The sequence below is a fragment of the Suricata suricatta genome, chromosome 10 (assembly GCF_006229205.1).
Source record: "Suricata suricatta isolate VVHF042 chromosome 10, meerkat_22Aug2017_6uvM2_HiC, whole genome shotgun sequence".
In the NCBI taxonomy this organism is placed as follows: Eukaryota; Metazoa; Chordata; class Mammalia; order Carnivora; family Herpestidae; genus Suricata; species Suricata suricatta.
The window spans coordinates 105,720,953-105,741,019 of record NC_043709.1 but is presented as its reverse complement, the minus strand read 5'-3'; the positions used below and the strand labels follow the sequence as shown (position 1 = coordinate 105,741,019).

The window sequence follows — 20,067 nt, the reverse complement described above, 5'->3', positions numbered from 1 at the left end:
CAATGGAAATACTTTATTTGGGAGTGAAGGGGAAACACTGGAGTAGTCATAGAACTGTGTCCTCAGTTAGAATTGGTGTCCACAAATGATGCACAAGTAAAATGGATTTATATATAAATAACCACAAGGTTACCAGTAGTGAGTTACAGAGCCAAATTGTTCCCTAGGATGATCTGGAGGGCTAAGGCTAGGCATATTGGGAGGATTTAAAATTCTCAGTAATTAATTTCCCATGCAGGAACCTTCATACGATGAACAAAATTTTTCTGTGCTTCCTAGGGAATAATTCTCTCTCTCTCTCTCTCTCTCTCTCTCTCTCTCTCTCTCTCTCTCTCTCTCTCTCTCTGTCTCTCTCTGAGAGCCTAGGTGGTTTTAGTATTGTATTCTTGTTTTTCAGTTCAATTCAGCAAACATATTTTGAGCACCTCTTAAGAGCTGTGAATTGATGAGGGGACAAGACAAAGGGTTTTAAACTGTGATCTTGGGCCTGAAACAAATTCTCGTCTAATTAGGAAGAAAAAATTTTAATGCAGTACAACTTAAGAACAATAGCAGGTGGTGCCTGGATGGCTCAGTTGGTTAAGCATCTGACCCCTGATTTTGGCTCAGGTCATGATCCCACAGTTGTGAGATCGAGTTCCACATTGTCTCTGCACTGTCACAGTACAGAATCTACTTGGGATTCACTCTTATTCTCACTCTCTCTCTCTCTCTCTGTGCCCCTCTTGTGCTCTCTCTCTCTCAAAATGAATCAACTTTAAAAATTAATTTGTCTAAAAAGTAAAAAGAACAATGGCAAGATTATATAGAGATTATATATATAAACATATTACTTAAATATATAAGTAATAACTTGTATATAAATTAAATACATATAAATATATTTATATGAGACATAAATATATTTAAGTATGTATGTATGTATGTGTGTGTGTGTGTGTGTGTGTGTGTATAAAGTCCAGAAAGGGAAGAACCCATATGGGCCACAGTTATTGTGTGAGGGTTCTCCAGAGAACCAGAAGTAACAAGATGAGAAAGGTAGAGGGAGAAGACATATGGAGATATGTTTAAGGAATTGGCTCACGTGATTGTGGTGTCTTGGCAAGTCCACATTCTGATGGGGAAGGCTGGAAGGCTGGAGACTCAGGAAAGAGCTGTAGTTTGAGGTCAAGGCAGTCTGCTGCTCAGAGGAAGTCAGCCTTTTTCTATTAAGGCCTTCAAGTGATTTGATGAGGCCGACTAACATTATGGAGAATAATCTGCTGTACTCAAAGTCCACCAATTTAAATATCAACCTCATCCCAAGAAACACCTTCACAGAAATTAGTCAAATAACATTTGACTAAATATCTGGGTATCCCTTAATCCAGTCAAGTGGACTCATAAACATTAGCTATCACATGTCCCCTCCTTGTCAACTTGGTACCCATTTATGCATCTCCATAAACCATTCTTAATATCTATAGAAAGACAGTAACAAGGCCATATTCCTGCCTAATGCTATACAATTATTTAGTGTACCTCTGAAAATACACTAACCCTTTTTTCAGAAGAAAAAACAAAGTTCTTGGATGATATTTACTCTTCTTTTTGATATCCTGTTATTTAAATACTCTGATGTAAAGCTAACCATTCTTAAAAACCAAGATACAAAGTCATTATGTCTCATGTTACATGACAAGTGTACGAGAGGGAAGAAAACAAAGATACACACGCACATATTTATAACAAAATACGGAAGGAATATTCATGATAATCATAATACTCATTCTGTAACTGGGTGTGGGGTCATAGCTGGTATTTACAACTACCTTCTTTCATTACTCATTCCGTATTCCCTTTGCCCTCAGCAAGCCCTTTAGATGGATGTGGTTCTTCACCTGGTGGGGTAACCCAGTCCTTCATTCCTGAGGGTCTGGGCCATTAGTAGTCCTGCCTGGACTGAGCTGTCGTAGTTTTCCATAGACCTTAATCACAGGGCATGGTAATACTTAAGACATGCCCCCAAGGGATCTCCTGTTTTCCAGATACGGTCTTCTCTACCTCCATTGTGGAAGAGCCATCCAATTTCCCCTTGGTAATTGGGATCACTCACCCCAGCCAAGATAGTAACTCCCTTTGCTGGTTGGTGATTTAGAGGGATGGGGAGGCCAAAGTGGCCGGGTGGCAGTTTAACTTTGAATTTAGTGCCCATGAATCCTGGATATGGAAGCAATAACACCTCACTTTTTGTAGCTTGATAGCTCTATTGGCCTATCCTGTAGACCCCAGAGGTCTGACAACCTTCCTTCATTTCATCTTATCTCTGTTCCCTTCAGTCCAAGATCGCAGTTTCTTGAGATGGTTCTTTGGATCCATGAGTCACACCTGTAATCTTTTTATTCTATGATTCTCCTATTATCTCCTATATAATTTCATTTGGATTCACTCATTCATTCAACTCTTCGTTATGTGTGACCAGGCATTCAGGGCTGCGACGTGTGGATATACCCTGCATGACCCTAGGGGATACCATTCACACAGATGTGTATAGAACACCATACGTTGTGGGGCCATACGTACAGCCCTGCTGAAGTGTAGTTTGCTATTTTACCATTTGATTGGTAGAGGAAGCTCAACCCCTATGCCAGTAGTCTCTGGCAGTGCCTTCTTCCTTCTGCCCACTTTCCTGGCATTTGTGATTCATTTGTATCCAGTCAGGTCCTCTTCCTTCACAGGAAGCCTGAAACTCTAAGATAGCCATGGAACTCTGTTAATGTGATTCTGGCCTAACCACATGTCTGGCATACAAGTACTAAAGCCACTATAACTCTTTTTAAATTTGGTTATCACAGCCTTAGGCTCAGGTGTTTCAGACACCAAGGAACACTACTTGTTACCACTGAACTTCAAAGGAAGAACATTGGCAGGGTTTAGAAGACCGTTTTCTGATGTATTTATCTTTCTGAAAAGCACATGGTATATTCATTAGCACCTGATATACGCTTGTCAGAAATGGTTTTATGTTTTTCTTTTGACCTTTGGCTCTGATTTACTATTTTGTCTACTCATATCTACCAATTATACCCACTGCCTTTTTGAATGTGTCCTCCTGCTCTCTACCCTCAGCTGAGGTTCTGTCTTCTTTTACCTGGACCATTGAGGCAGGTCCTGTTTTGTCTCATCTCATATCTGTCCCCTTCCATACCTTCCAGTATGGCACTGAAATTTACTTTCCTAAACTATATATCTGATAGGGTTGTTTCTTGGCCTAAGGAACCTTCAGTGACTTCTCAAGCTTTAAAAACCAAACCTAAATTCCTTAGCCTTATTTTAAGCATTTGCTTCTTGGCCCCATTCTACCTCCCAAACTTCATCTTTTCTGTGCAAATGTTAGCTATCTAGAGTTATATTATTATTTGTTTATTCCTTATTCATTAAACAAATATTAACTAAGTACCTTAATATTTAGTATTTCAGTGCTAGCCACTGAGAGTATAGTGTATCCATAGCAAAGTCCCTGCTGTCTTGGAACTTACATTCTGTTATGTGTGTGGGACACAGACTCTAAACTCTTAAATAAAACAATTTCTGATGGTGCTAAATGCTATAAAGAAAATCGCACTATGGGGGCACCCGGGTGGCTCAGTTAAGCGTCTGACTCTTGGTTTGGGCTCAGGTCATGATCGCATGATTTCGTGAGTTCAAGCCCTGCATTGGGCTCAGTGCTGGCAGTGCAGAGCCTGCAATGGGATTCTCTGTCTCCCTCTCTCTGTCCCTCCCCCATTCACGCTGTCTCTTTCTCTCAAAATAAATAAACTTAAAAAAAAAAAAAGAAAACAGCATGATTGAAAGAGAGTGAGTAGAGGTGGTTATGTTCTCAACAGTGGAAAGAGGAAAGAGAAAGTGGAAGAGCAGGCCGTAGTCTCTGGGAGGCTAATATCTGAACCTGACCTGAGAGATAAAAGGACAGCCTAAGGGAAGAACCCACCAGACAAGGAGCAGCAAACACAAAAGCCCTGGGATGGGATGGAGCTCTGCTTGAGAAGCTACCTTGCGGGTTTTGTTTTGTTTTAAATCTATTTTTCATATATATTTTATCACTGTGTGCCTCATTAGTATAGTAGTATAGGTTTTCCTATATTACTGTGTGACTCTGTCATAAATCATCTTTTTATCTTTTGATAATTACTAATTTCTTTTTGAGTTCTTTATTTTAATTCCAGTATAGTTAACATGCAGTGTTATATTAGTCTCAGGTATGCAATATAGTGGTGGAACAATTCTATACATTACTCTGTGCTCATCACACAAGTGCACTCCTTAATCCCCAGCACCTATTTCACTAACCATCAGTTTGTTCTCTATAGTTAGGAGTCTGTTTCCTGGTTTGTCTCTTTCTCTCTCTTTTTTCACTTTGTTCATTTGTTTTGTTTCTTAAATCCATAGATGAGTGAGATCATACGGTATTTTTCTCTGACTTATTTCACTTAGCATTATACTCTCAAGCTCCATCCATGTTGTTGCTAATAGCAAGATTTTATTCTTTTTATAGCTGCATAATATTCCATTGTATGTATGTGTATATATACACCACTCCTTCTTTGTCCATTCATCTATCAGTGGACATTTGGGCTGCTTCCATGATGTGGCTATTGTAAATAGTGCTGCAGTAAACATAGGAATGCATGTATCACTTTGAATTAGGGTTTTAGTATTTTTTGGGTAAATACCCACTAGTGCAATTCCTGGATCATAAGGTAGTTCTATTTTTAACTTTTTGAGGAAATTCCATACTGTTTTCCATAGGGCTGCACTCCCACTAACATTTGCATTCCCACTAACAGCACAAGAGGGTTCCTTTTTCTCCACTTCTTGCCAACAGCATTTGTTTCTTCTGTTTTTGATCTTAGCCATTCTGACAGGTGTGAGGTGATATCTCACTGTGTTTTTTTTTAAATGTTTTTTTAAACATTTTGTTTATTTTTGTGAGACACACAGAGAGAGACAGAGTATGAGCAGGGGAGGGGCAGAGAGAGGAGACATAGAATCTGAAACAGGCTTCAGGCTCTGAACTATCAGCACAGAGCCCAATGCGGGGCTTGAACCTACAAACTGTGAGATCATGACCTGAGCCAAAGTTGGATGCTTAACCGACTGAGCCACCCAGGCGCCCCTCATTGTGGTTTTGATTTGCATTTCCCTGATGATGAGTGATTTGAGTATCTTTTCATGTGTCTGTTGTCCATCTGTATATCTTCTTTGGAGAAATGTCTGTTCATGTCTTCTGCCTATTTTTAAATTGGGTTATTGGGGAGAGACTCTTGAGCTGTATAAGTTCTTTATATATTTTGAATAATTACCCTTTATTGGACATATCATTTGCAAAAGTCTTCTCCCATTCAGTAGGTTGCCTTTTAGTTTTGTTGTTTGTAGTCTGTTTCCTTCACTGTGCAAAAGATTTTTAGTTTGATAAGTCCCAGTAGTTTATTTTTGCTTTTATTTCCTTTGCCTTGGGAGACCTATTTAGAAAAATGTTGCTTTGGACAATGTTAGAAATTACTGCCTGTGCTCTCTCTTTATGGTTTCAGGTGTCACATTTAGGTTTTTAATCCATTTTGAGTTTATTTTTGTGTATGGTGTAAGAAAGTGGTCCAGTTTAATTCTTTTGATATTGCTGTCCAGTTAACCCAACACTGTTGAAGAGACTGTCTTTTTCCCATTGCATATTCTTTCCTCCTTCATCAAAGATTAGTTGAACACATAATCGTGGGTTTATTTCTGGGGTTTCTGTTCTGTTCCAATAATAAACATAAATATGTTGAATTCATTTTTGCAAAGCGCTTCTTCTGTTCTGTACCTCAGATTTAATGATTTCCACATGAGTCATCATCAGGTTATTTAGTTGACACCTAAAAATTACTTCTAAATATCATTACTTTCACCATGTGCCTTCAAACCCGTTTTAATATAACTATATTAGATAAAATTGTTATATTTACTGATTTTTCAGTTGAACCCATTCAAGAAAAAGCCAGAGAAAACACTTTTATTGTTCTGAATCTTAACGTAGGTTTTGAGGCAACAAAACGCAATGAGAGAAAAAGAACAACTCAGTGACAGACAACAGGCCTCAAAGACCTTTTGACCGAGTAGAGGAGACAGACAAGCAATTTTAAAATGTTAGAGTAGGTGATGAATTGGCAGTATGTAAACATTTATTTGTAAATACACAGTACTAATTTGAATAATTTTATGAAAGGCTTAACTTCTGGTTGATAATCTGAAAACCTCAAGAAAGAACAGAATTAGGAAGGAAAAGCATGTTCTCCCAAACAAGGATTTGTCCACAATTCCAAATCTTAAATGTGAAACACACCTGCAAAAGGCAGGTAAATTATTAACCTGTGTGTAATATGCTGACAGCTAACACATGCTGCTTCCTATCTTGAGATTTCCCTCCAAATGAGTGTCACGGTCATGAAAGGCACAGCCAATTTTTTTACATAGCAGAGACTAGGGGAGTAAATGGGCCTTGGAAGAAGCAAGGAATTTCCCATCAGAGCCCTCGTTTTGCATTGTAAAATAGCAGAAGGTAAGCCTAAGGAAAAGTCATATGGAGATGTCATTTTATATTGTCTACAATACTCTTCTAGCCCAAGGAGACTGCTGGTGACCCTTTAGAGTGAAAAGGATACTAGAGATGATGATTGCGGGATTGCAACACAATGAAGCTATAAATTTTTAGAGATTGGGAGTAAGCCAGATTAACTGTTTGAATGCTCAGTACTGAATGGAAGAGTTGTGTTCACAAGGAAAAGAGAATTGCAGGTTTTTGTAGGACTGTGCTTGAGGTAATTCCATCATAAAAGGAAACAGATTCAGAAAAATACTTTCCCCACAATCACAAAGCTATTAAGGCAGTATACTCCCTCTTAATAAAAGAGCCAAAAGAAATCATATAAAATTTTACTAAAAGACTGTATTAGACAACTTAAATAATTGTGACAAGCAAATAGAGCTCAAAAGAGAAATAGAAAAATGGTTAAACTTAAAGCCTGAATAGATGCAAAAGAAGTGTAGTAAACACAACTGAAAACACAGGCATGTAATGTATAGAAAATACAAAATGAAATGAAGACAAATATACTAAAATTATAGTAGGGAAATTGATAAATATGGAATCCAAGGAGATCCAACACAAATGTAATGGGTATGCTGTAGGAAGAGGTTGGAACCAATAGAATGTAATTTTATTAAAGAAACAATAGGGGCACCTGGGTAGTAGCTCAGTTGGTTAAGTGTCTGACTTCAGCTCAGGTCATGATCTCACAGTTTGTGGGTTCAAGCCCCATAGAGGGCTCTGGGCCAACGGCTCAGAGTCTGGAGCCTGCATCAGATTCTGTGTCTCCATCTCTCTCTGCCCCTCCCCTGCTTGTGCTCTCTCAAAAAAAATTAAATTAAAAAAACCCAAAAGATACAATAGAAGAAAAATTTTTGTGTGAATCTGTAGGTCAAATGAACCAAAAAGACCCTGGTAATATTGATACAGAATGCCCAGCCATAATGCTTCCTGATAAATCTACTTGCATTTCAAAAGTAAAGAAAAAAGTAAGTATATCTAGGCAAAAGAACAAATCATGAGAACAGAATGTCTTCATACTTCTCCACAGCTTTGGTTAAAGTCAAAAGACACTGATTGAAGGATCAAATCTTTCTCATATTAAAAAAATTTTTTTATAATGTTTTTTATTCATTTTTGAGAGGGAGAGACAGTGAGAGCAGGGGAGGGTCAAAGAGAGAGGGAGATATAGAATCTGAAGCAGGCTCCAGGCTCTGAGCTAATGGTCAGCAGAGAGCCTGATGCGGGGCTTGAACCCACCAGTTGTGAGATCATGACCTGAGCCAAAGCCAGACGCTTAACCGACTGAGCCACCCAGGCGCCCCAAAATCTTTTTCATATTAACATTCAGAGGGAAAGAGAATATTGCCCAAGAATTTCACATCCAGCCAAATTGTTCTTCAAGTCTGAAGGTAGTAGCACATTCTCAATTCATGAGGAATTAGTGACGACAGTACTAGCTCTTCTTGAAAAAACTATCAATTATAAAAAATCAATCAAGAAATTACTCAAAGTGTTTGAAAACAGAAAAAATATGGCTAAAAGGTATCAGTGGAGATTGAATTTATTTAAATATTAAACTAAGAAAATAATGGAGGAGTTATCATTAGGGGAATTATCTACATTTTATAAATATTGATGATAATGCAATAATAAAACCAACAAAAATAAAAACTAAGTGCAAGGTGGATGCAAGTGTGCAAATTTCATCATCTTTCACATAAAAATCAGCAGATATTGTATACAATATTCTTTTATCTATTTGTTTATCATGTTCCTATCCATTTATCCCTCTTACCTATCCATCCATCCTGTTATCCAGCTTAAGTCATAAACAAATGTCCAGAATCATATTATCAATGATTGTTATTTCTGAATAGTAGGATTTGGGATCATTTCTTATTTCCTTCTTTGTATTTTTCTATACATGTATATGACGAATATGTATCATCTTTACAAAACCAAAGTTCTTGTTGAATGGCTTACATAATCTTCTTTTATTCTGTATAGAATAATGATTAAGAACATTGATTCAAAACCATTGCCTGGAGGCCAGTCTCACCACTTACTAATTTTATTTCCTTTGGCAAATTATTAACTACTTGCTGCCTTGGTTACCGCGTATATATAAAATTGGAGTATTAAGTGTGCCTGTCTCATTGGGTTGTTGTAATGATTCTGTGAACTAATATGTGTAAAGTGCTTGATACATAGTAAGTGCTGGGTAAATGCTGGTTAGTATTGTTCATGTAGCAGTAGCTTTAACAATTTTAAATTGATAATACATAAATAGAAAATTAAACTCAGACTGTGTAGCGTCTGCACTCCTCTGTAGATGAGTTCCTTGTTTTCTGTGTTTCTCTTACATAAACTTAACGTGTTATTTAACTTGCTATAAATTGAGAACAAGCGGCCCCTACATGGTGACTAACTCACTTTAAACTCAACTACAGTTAAGGAGCTTGGAAGGTGTGGCATTGACATATAAGAAGGCAATTATAATTCCCATCCTTGTATCATGTGAATAAGCTTTTGTTTTGTTTTAAAGTTGATTGAAGGTTACTGAAGGGTTTTAATTAAGTAACTTGAGACAGAGGGACATGTTAAGGGATCATTGTAGGCCAGAAGTGAAGGTGGCTTCAACTAAGCCAGTGGAATATAATATAATAAAGAATAAAGAAATTGACAGATTAAAGAGAGATATAAAGGGAAAGAATGGACAAAACCAGGTGAATTACTGAACATGAGTTCTAAAGAAGGAGGAGAGATGGATGATACTTAGGTTTCTTTTGTTTAATTGAATACATTTGATGTGTCACATTGTATCTGTTTATGATATATGTGCAGCATGTTACTTTGATATATGCATATTTAGGTTTCCAACTTCGGCAACTAGATCGATAATGGGGCCACTTACTGATATAGGGAATATAGGTGCAGGACCAGTGAAGGAGGAGTGAACTTCACTAGGGAAGAGACAAAGTCAATTTGTTCATCATTATAGTGCCTAATGCAGTCCTAAGCTTCAGGTAGGCACCTAACAAACATTTACTGTATAACGAATGGATGGTGAATTCATCTGAGGTTCCTTTGACACATCTGAGTGTGATGGCAACCAGTCCATTGGATATTTGTGTCTAAAGCTCAGGACAGAGATACAGGTTAGACATAGTGTTATGAATATTTGTAAACTGAAGTCATGGCTATATGTGAGGGATTATGAGGAAGGGAAAGCAAAGTGAACAGAATCCTACTGAACCCAGTCTTTTAGGGAAAATGAATGTACCCAGGAAGTAGCTATAAAGTAGCCGAGAAGGATCAGCCAGAGAGTTATGAGGGAAAGAAATTAAACAAGTCATTGAAAAAGCAGAGTTAAGGGAGTGCCTGGGTGGTTCAGTCGGTTAAGCATCCGACTTCAGCTCAGGTCATGATCTCACAGGTTGTGGGTTCAAGCCCCACGTTGGGCTCTGTGCTGACAGCTCAGAGCCTGGAGCCTGCTTCAGATTCTGTGTCTCCCCTTCTCTCTGCCCTTCCCCTGCTCATGCTTTGACTCTCTCTGTTTCTCAATAATAAATAAATGTTAAAATTTTTTAAAAAAAGAAAAAGAGGGAAGAAATTGTTTAAAAAAGTGTTCAAAATTGTCAAATTCTATAAGAAGGCCTCATAAGATAAAGACAAAACTGTCCTTTTTTGGGCAACAAGGAAATTGATGAATCCTTTTGTACTTATAAATCCAGGTTTTCTGCAAATGTTTTTACAAACACACTAAAGCAGTTTCAGAAAACAGTGTTTTAGGTTTGGTAGGAATCCAAACAGCCTTACTCTTGGCATCATATTTCAGACATGGCTGTTATTGCTAGATTTGTAGGATTTATTGCATCTTTGAGCTTTCAGTTAAATGGTAAGGAAATGACAAACAAATACTTCTCCCCTGTGTAAGTCTTATATAATTCATAGGTTAGGAACTATTTTAATGACTAGTAGTTTTATGTTTCAATGATTTGTCTGTGGCTGTGGCTAAGACTTAGGTCACATATCAGGATAAACATATACTCACAAGCACAGTTTTATTAACTTTGTGCAATAGAATGGCTGAGCAATTCTCCTTCTTTATGTATATATATTTTTTTAATAATAAGAAACACTGTAATACTAACAGTGTGACTACTTCATCAAAAGTGATTTTTAAGGAACCAGTGATTTCACAAAACTCTAGTGACTTTTTTTCCATACTTCAGATGACTGCTTTTAGGAACTCCCTCCCCCAGGATCTAAAATGGAACAACAGGTATTCATTCTCACATACCAAGTTCATGAAAACGTAGATTTATTTGTGATGAATTTTCTTCTCTTACTGACTGAATATCTATTTGAAATATATAGAATTCATCCAGAGGTAAGCTAGCCTTCAGATATATGAAATCCCAACACTGCAAAAAGCATTTGTGTTTTGGGGAGTGTAATTTTCTATTAAAATACTATAAAGTTCCAAACAGCTAAAAATATTGAAGCTAAAACCTTTAAGAAATATCTATGACTTATTTTCTACATGTCAAGATTTTTACTTTTTAAAAATTTTCTTTTTAGCTTTTATTTTGCAATAGCCCTAGCTGCCATAGTTTTTGGAACTGTATCTGTGAGCATCTGTGCCTTATCTCAATTAATTGTGTTAATCTGTTAGCAAGATGTGCCCTAAGGTATCAGAAAAGCCTTGGGGCGCCTGGGTGCCTCAGTCAGTTAAGCATCTGACTTCGGCTCAGGTCATAATCTCATGGTTGGTGGGTTCGAGCCCTACATCAGGCTCTGTGCTGACAGCTAGCTCAGAGCCTAGAGCCTGTCTTGGGATTCTGTATCTCCCTCTCTCTCTGACCCACCTCTGTTTATGCTGTTTCTCTCTCTCATTCAAAAATAAATAAAACATTAAAAATATGTTTTTAAAGAAAAGCCTAAGAGAGGTTATTTTTGGGGTCTGGTAATGCTCAGACTTTTTCACATAAATTAATGTTAATTCTTTGCTTGATGCCCTTTTGGCTAATGAAGGGCTTCATGGGAACACTCTAATTTTGGACAAACTTGTACTGTGTTTTGGTCAGAGTGTGTTGATTTTTTAATTTCTACTTTTTATGGAAGTTACTGATTTTTTCCTTATGAGCTAATACAAGGTAAATTTTTACAAAGCATCTATAGCTACTTGGGATGAAAATATATTCCCTATCACTGAAGAGTGTAGAGTTTGATCTATTTTATTATGTACCTTAGTTCTTCTGTCTCTACTTATTTTTTATGCACTTCATCTGTCTTATACTGAAAATGGTATATAAAAATCTTTCCATTAGTGTGCTTCTATCTTTTTACATTTTATAATAATTTTTACTTCTTAAAGGCAGGTGCTATATTATGTGGTACATGAATGTTTTTAATAGTTGTGACTTTGGGCTTTTAATATTCCAAGAGCTATTTTTTTTATGTTTAATGAGTTTGGGTTTGATTTCTACTTTGTCTGATATCAGGAACGTTACTCTTACTTTCCTATTTTTTTTAATTTTCCTGGAATATCTTGGTCTACCCTTTATTTTTAGTCTTTCTTGAATCTTTTTTTCTTAGGTATTCCCTTTTAAATAGTATACAGATGGGTCTTGCTTTGTAAGCCAAATTAAGAATACTTTTTCTTTTAATGAATTAAATGCAGTCACTTATTGATATGCTTGATTTTTTTGGTCTCAACAATGTTGTATTACTTTATAATCATTCATACTTTGTAATGTTTGCTACTTTTCTATAAGATTTGTGGTCTTTGCTCTTTCATTTTATAATATTTAGAAAGCTTTGCATTTTTGTTTTATTCTAGTTGTTGTCTTTGTACCTGTAGATTTTTCTAATTCTTTTTTTCCTTTTATGTAGATGTTTGCTGTTTAGTTTCTGTTTTTATTGGTTATCTTTTTTTTTTTTTTTAAGTAAGCTTTATATGCAGTGTGGAGCACAAGGCAGGGCTTGAACTCATGACCCTGAGATCAAGTCCTGAGCTGAGATCATGCGTCAGAGGCTTAACCAACTGAGCCACCCAAGCGCCTCTTTACTGGTTATCTTTTAACTCTAACCTATTATCTCTATAGTAGTTAATGGGCATATTCTGTTTTTCTCTTTCCTTCTTTCTTTTCCTCCCATTTTTAAGTGTATTTTAAGTGTCTTACTTTGTCATAACATATAAAATTTGACGTTATTATTCTACCCTTGACCCTGCCCCCTTATTTAATCATACATGTTTCTCCAGTACACACGCATGTACACACACATATGTGTACACACACACACATTGGTGTTTTGCTGTAGTTTAGTCATATTTTAATTGTTTGGAACTCATCCTCTAGTAGAATCTTCAAAAAGGACTCACAGGTACAGAATTCCCTAAGTTCTTAAACGTTTAAAGTGTTGTTACTTTTATCCTGCTTTAGACATATAATTTGACAGTTTTTAAAATTGTGTATATTTAAGGGGGACAACATGGTGTTTTGTTATAATATACCTTGTGTAACAATTACCACAATCAAGTTAATTAGTGTATTACCTCACACAGTTACTAGGTTTTTGGGTGTGTAGTAAGAACACTTCAGATACACTCTCTTCGCAAATTTCAAGTATAGATTATTATCAATGTAGATACCAAGCTGTACAGATGATCTCCAGAACTTAGTCACTTTATAACTAAAACATTGTACCTTTTATCAACATCTCCCCATTTCCTCCATGCAGCCCCTGGCAACCACCATTCTACTCTGTTTCTCTAAGCTCAACTTTTTTTTAAGTTTGTTTATTTCTTTTGAGAGAGAGAGCATGGGGGGGGGCAGAGTGGGAGGGAGAGAGAGATTCCAGGTTCTGCGCTATGAGTGCAGAGCCCGATGTAGAATTTGAATCCACAAGAAGGGTGAGATCATGAACTGAGCCAAAACCAAGAGTTGGACGCTTAACACACTGAAGCACCCAGGTGCCCCTCAACTTTTAAAAAAAAAGTTTATTATTTTAATTCTAATGTAGTTCCAGTTACTAGTTTCAGATGTACAGTATAGTGATTCAACAATTCTGTACGTCACTGAGTGCTCATCTCAACAAGCACAGTCCTTAATCCCCATCACCTGTTTCACTTATGCCCCCACCCACCTCCCCTCTGGTAATCATCTGCTTGTTCTCTATAATTAATAGTCCATTTCTTTTCTCTCTCTCTCTTTTTTTCCTTTGTTCATTTTTTTCCAAATTCCACGTAAGAGTGAAATCATATGGTATTTGTCTTTCTCCATCTGACTTATTTCACTTAGCATTATACTCTCTAGTTCCATTCATGTTGTTGCAAATGGCACAATTTCATCATTTATTATGGCTGAGTGGCATCCCATTGTGTATATATGTCATGGCTTCTTTATACATTCATCTATCGATGGATATAAAAATTCAACATTTTTAGATTCTACATATAAGTGATATTGTGCAATATTTGTCTTTTCTGGGTCAGACTTATTTCATTTAGCATAATGTCTTCCAAATTCATCAACATCATCACAAATAGCAGTATTTCTTTTTGTTTTAAGGCCAAATAATATTCCATTGTATATTATTGTATATATTGTATATTATATATGTGTATATATATATACATATATATATATATATACTCACAATTTCCTTCTATTCATCTATCAGTGGACACTAAGGTTGTTTCCGTGTCTTGGCTATTGTGGATACTGCAATGAACAGCAGAGTGCAGGTTTCTCTTTGAGATACTGAATTCATTTCCTCTGCATATATGCCCAGAACTGGGATTGCTGGATCATATGATCGTTCTATTTTTCATTTTTGAGGAAATTTTATTCATTTTCCATAATTACTGTACCAATTTGCATTCCTACCAACACTGTGCAAGGGTTCCCTTTTCTCCACATCCTTGACAGCATTTTTTTATCTCTTGTCTTTTGGAGACTAGCCATTTTATAAGGAGTGAAGCAATAGTTCATTATGGCTTTGATTTGCACTTCCCTGATAGTAATGATGAGCACGTTTTCATATACCTGTTATCCATTTGTAGTGTAGGTCTTTTCTAAAGAAATGTCCTTTTTTTTTGAGAGAGAGAGCGGGGCGGCTGGGGAGAGAGAGGGAGACACAGAATCCAGAGAAGGATCCAGGTTCTAGCTGTCAGCACAGAACCTGATTCAGGACTTGAACCCAAGAGCAGTGAGATCATGACCTGAGCTGAAATCAGATGCTTAACTGACTGAGCCACCCAGGTGCCCCTACTTTGCCTACTTTTTTAAATCAAGTTGTCTGTTTGCTGTTGGATGTTGTTTTTGTTTTGTTTTATTTTGTGGCTACTAAGTTATATGGACTCCTGATATATTTTGAATTCTAATCCTTATCAGATTTATGGTTTGCAAATATTTTCTCCAATTCCATAGATTGCCTCTTCATTTAACTGTTTCCTTTGCTGTGTAGAAGCACATGTAGGTATTCAGTGAAGCAATTTTCCTATAAATACTTAGAGAGCAGACTTGCTAGATATAAAATCTTTTGTTTTCACTTTTTTCATTAAAGTAGTAAATGCTCTATTATTTTACTTAATACCTTTTTGAATTTTTTTGAAGTCTGGTGCTAGTCTATTCTTTTGTCTTTGTAAGTTATTTGATCTTTTTTTGTTCTGTAGGCCTTGAGGTGTTTTGGTTTTGATTTTGGTTTTGGTCTTTATAATCTAACATTTTTAATTAGGTTAATTTCAGAGTTGATTGCTAACTATTTGGTTAAACTGAAATATAGCTATAGTAGGAAAAATAGGATAAATGATTTTCCTTCCTTTTGAAAAAGACAAATTTCAGATAGATGAATTGTTAGGAACCCTAGCAAACTCCAGTAATAACAATAAGAACTATTGGGGGGATTTTTAAAGAACTCCTCGGTCTTCATGATTTACTTGAGTCTCTACTGTTCTTTTATATAAAATGCCTGGCATGGGGGACCTGGGTGGCTCAGTTGGTTAAGTGTCCGACTTTGGCTCAGGTCATGATCTCACAGTTCCTGAGTTTGAGCCCCCGTGTCAGGCTCTGTGCTGACAGCTTGGGGCCTGGAGCCTGCTTCGGATTCTGTGTCTCCCTCTCTCTCTCTACCCCGCCTCTCCATTCGTGTTCTGTCTGTCTCTCTCAAAAATAAATAAACATTAAAAAAATTTTAATGCCTGGCATACATGAGTCAGCACATGTTAAAATCCTAATGCCCTAAGTTTTTCATTACTTTAAAATGACCTTGGGGCGCCTGAGTGACTGACTCGGTTAAGCCTCTGACTTCGGCTTAGGTGTGATCTCATGTTCACGGGTTAGAGCCCTGCGTCGGGCTCTGTGCTGACAGCTCGGAGCCTGGATCCTGCTTCGGATTCTGTGTCTCCCTCTCTCTCTGTCCCTCCCCTGCTCATGCTCTGTCTCTCTCTGTCCTAGAAGTAAATTAAGAAACATTAAAAAAGATTTTAAATAACCTTAAAATCTAAAGGTCAGCTTTCAGATATAAATGCCTTCCCATGAAAGAGTTAAATGTCATGTTCTTTAGAGGATAATTAAGAAAAAAGTATTTCTATTAATATTCTATAAATGCCCAGGATTTTCAGAAATTTTACATAACAATCTACCTAAATAAGGCACTAATTTCCTACAATTTATCCCATAAAATATTTTCCTTCCACACATTGTAAAATAAACATTTGCTGAACTGATTGTTACATGGCATAGTGTTATGTGATCATGTAATGAAAGACTCTTTTATAAAACATGTACACAAGGATAGAATTAAAACTTACCATGGAATCTGTAACTCTAAATTTCCTGTCTTCTGTGGTTTAAACATAATTATGTTGCATTTACATAGTTTTTTCTTTATTTTTACATTGGGTTTATTTGTTCTTTTTAGAAGCGGGGAGGGAAAGTAAATCTATGCTTGTTTGTGTACAGAGGAGATTGAATCTCTTTGTGGCTGCCCAAATATTCCTTTTACCACCGGACCAGTCTTTGTGACCTTTTAGGATTTCTGCAAGACATGAAATAGAAGATGTTTTATACACTTGTATCAGTAGGAATATTTGTCCTTCCTTTCACATTTTTTTCTATTGTTTCTCATCTGCCTACTTTTAAAAGCATATGAATTTACCTGGGATACCAAAAATGACAATTGCAAAGTAATGACGTGAGTCAGTTAATCTTCTGAATCTTCATTTTCTCATTTTAAAACAAGCTGGGGACTTTTAATTTGAAGATGTGTGGATCTTATTTATTCACATTATGTATTTCATCCAGTCAGTTGTGGTGTGTGCTTAGTTTAATAGCTGAATTAAATGAGCTGTTCAGTATCATTTCCTGTGAGAGAGAGAACATGTATGTGTACGGAAGTTAAAATGCATTTTTAAACATTTATTTCATGAGATATAAAATGTATAAAAGAAAGTACATGATGCAAAAGGACATATTAGTAAATTATTGAAAAAGTTAGACTTCTATAACAGCAACCCGAGCCAAGAAGTTCATTATTGTTATAACTCTGAAAAGTCCCTGGTTTTCCTCCTTACCGTAGGGTGCCCACTGCAACCTCTCTTCACTCTGGAGAGTGTCTTCTTTTGCCTTTTTTAAAAGTATATTTCTTTACTTTGAGGTGAAGAGCAGAGAGTGGGGAGAGAGAAATCCCAGGCAGACTCCAGAATGTCAGTGTGGACCCCCACTTGGGACTTAATCCCACAAAGCATGAGATCATCCTGACCTAAGACAAAATCAAGAGTTGGATCCCTAGCTTAACTGACTGAGCCACCCAAGTGCCCCACCTTCTCTTGCCTTTTATGTAATTCATATCTTGTTTGTTTTCATAATTTGGTTCTTGAGGATGCTTCCCTATAGAGTATAGTTTAGTGCTACCTCTATTTGGAAACAAATGGAAACATACAGTATGTGTTTGTTTTGTCTGAAATTTTTTGTACAAAATTTTAGGTCATTTTACCACATAATAAATGTTAGGAATCTATATAGATCAATTTATAGAGAATGACAATCTTAACAATGTTGAGATTGCAAATCCACTAATATGGTATAGGTCTCCACTTATGTAAGTCTTCTTGAATTTCTCTCAGCGATATTTTGTAGCTCTCCACATAGAAGTCTAAGTTAACTTTCATTATATTTTTTTCTTGGTATCTATTTATGCTACTGTGATTGGTAATAGTTTTTAATTCATTTTCCAGTTATTTGTTAATAGCAATGAATGTATGTGATTATTTAATACACTTGTATATATTCAGATATATCTTTGAGTATTCTTACAACCTTGCTAACTTCATTTATTCTTTCTAATAATTTTTATAGATTTTTGTAGGGTTTTTTACATATAGAATTATGTTATCTGCAAATAATCACAGTTTACTCTTTCCCACCAGTCTTTATGCCTTTTATTTCTTTTTCTATGTTGCACAGGCCAGGACCTCTGTTACAGTGAAGTGAGTGCAGACATCCGTGTGCTGTCCTGATCTTGGGGAGAAAACATTCAATTTCTTACCATTACATCTGCTATTACTTGTAGGGTTTTGTAGATGACCTTAATCAAATTGAGGAAGTTCCATTTATTTCTAGTTTGCTTTGAGGGTTATTCTTTAAATCATAAGTGGGTTTTTAATTTTGTCAAATGATGCTTCTGCAGCTTTTGAGATTATCAGATAAATTTTCTTTGCTCTATTAACAAGGCAAGTTGCATTAATTGACTTTGGAAAGTTGAGTCAACCTTCCATTTTTTGGAAACAATCACTCTGGTCATGTTTTAATTGCCCTTTTCATGTATTCTTGGATTTTATTAGCTCGTGTTTTGTATTCTGTGTTTACGTTGATGATGTATATTGATTTATAATCTTGTAATATTTTTGTCAAGTTTTAGTATATGGGTTATGCTGGCCTTATAAAACAAGTTGAAAGATCATCTTTCCTCTTTATTTTCTAATAGGGTTTGTGTAGGATTATTTCTATCTTAAATGTTTGGTAGAGTTTACCAGCAAAACAACCATCTCAATTTGGAGTTCTTTGTGGAAAGGGTTTTTGTTGGTGGTGATTTATTTGTTTTTGAGTATTAAAGATAAGTTACATGTCTTTAATAAGTATGGTATTATTTAGATTTTCCATGTCTTCTTGGGTCAGTTTTGGTAATTTGTGTTTCTCAATGAATATATTTGTTTTCACTTGTTTGGTTAATTGGCACAAAGTTATTTATAAACATCCTTGTATTATTATTTTTATCATTTTACCGCTTGTAGTTTCTGTAATGATACTAATTTGTGTTCTCTCTCTCCATGTGTCTCTTTTTGATCAGTCTCTTTGAAGCAGCTCATGGTCTTTTAATAACATGTGAGCTAAAATGGTTTTTATATTTTTAAATGTTTACAAAACAAAAACAAAATGAAGAATATGAAACAGATCATATGTTGCCTACAAATCCTAAAATATTCTCTGTCTCTTTGTATAAAAAGTTGTCAACCCTTGCATTAGTGGTTTATCAGTAGCACTCATCTTATTTTTATTAATTTTACTTATCTCACATTTAAGTTTTTGCTGCTTTTCTATTCTCTTGAAGTAAACACTGTGGTATTAGAGGTCAGTTCTTTTGCCAATATGAGTATTTAAAGCTCTATGTTTTCCTCTAAGTACTGTTTCATCTCATCCCATAAATATTCTGTGTTTTCTTTTTATTCAATTCCTGAATTTATTTGTGATTTCTCTTTGGCCCAAGGGTTATTATTGACAAGTGTTGCTTAATTTCCATTAATTTGGGTATCGATGTCTAGCTTAAAACTATGCCAGAGACTATATTCTCTGAGATTTTAACTTTTTCATATTTAGCTTTGTGACCTGGCCATGTGGTCCATTTTTGTAAATATTTTATTTGCATAGGGGGGAAATGTGTGTTCTGTAGTTGTTGTGTGTAGTGTTTTTGAGATGTTGATGAGGTAAGATTGGTTATGTGTGTTTTTCAGTCTTCTGTACCTTTACACATTTTTTTCCTATCAGCTCCTGAGAAAGGGATGTTAAAATTGTCCACCATGGTTGTAAATTTGTTGATTTCTAGTTTTCTTCATATCTTTTTAGTTCCTTCCATTGACAGTAAGAAACTGATTCCCATCTGTTCATACTAGACCTAGCTCCCTGTGTATACCCAGTCTTCCGTGTTCGCCCCCATCTCGCCCCTTTCGCAGATGCCATCCTCACCCTGCTTTAGCTCTGATTCAAGACTCTGAACTGCCCAGGCTCCTGTGTCCTCTCTCTGTGCTATTCAGGCTTTGGTCCCCAATGCCAGGCCACCTTCCTCTTGTATGTCTTCACTGCTCACCTGCTCAGATTCTGATTTTGCATGGCAGGCTGCTCTACTGTGTTGTTACCCTCCTCACCCTGTTCTGGGTTATTCAACGTTACACAACAGGC

General features: G+C 36.2%; 1 protein-coding gene across 1 annotated transcript in view; it reads left to right on the top strand.

The window, feature by feature from the left end:
• ARMC4 (armadillo repeat containing 4) overlaps nucleotides 1–20,067 on the top strand; it is a 202,643-nt gene that overhangs the window by 89,130 nt on the left and 93,446 nt on the right. The window lies entirely within an intron of this gene.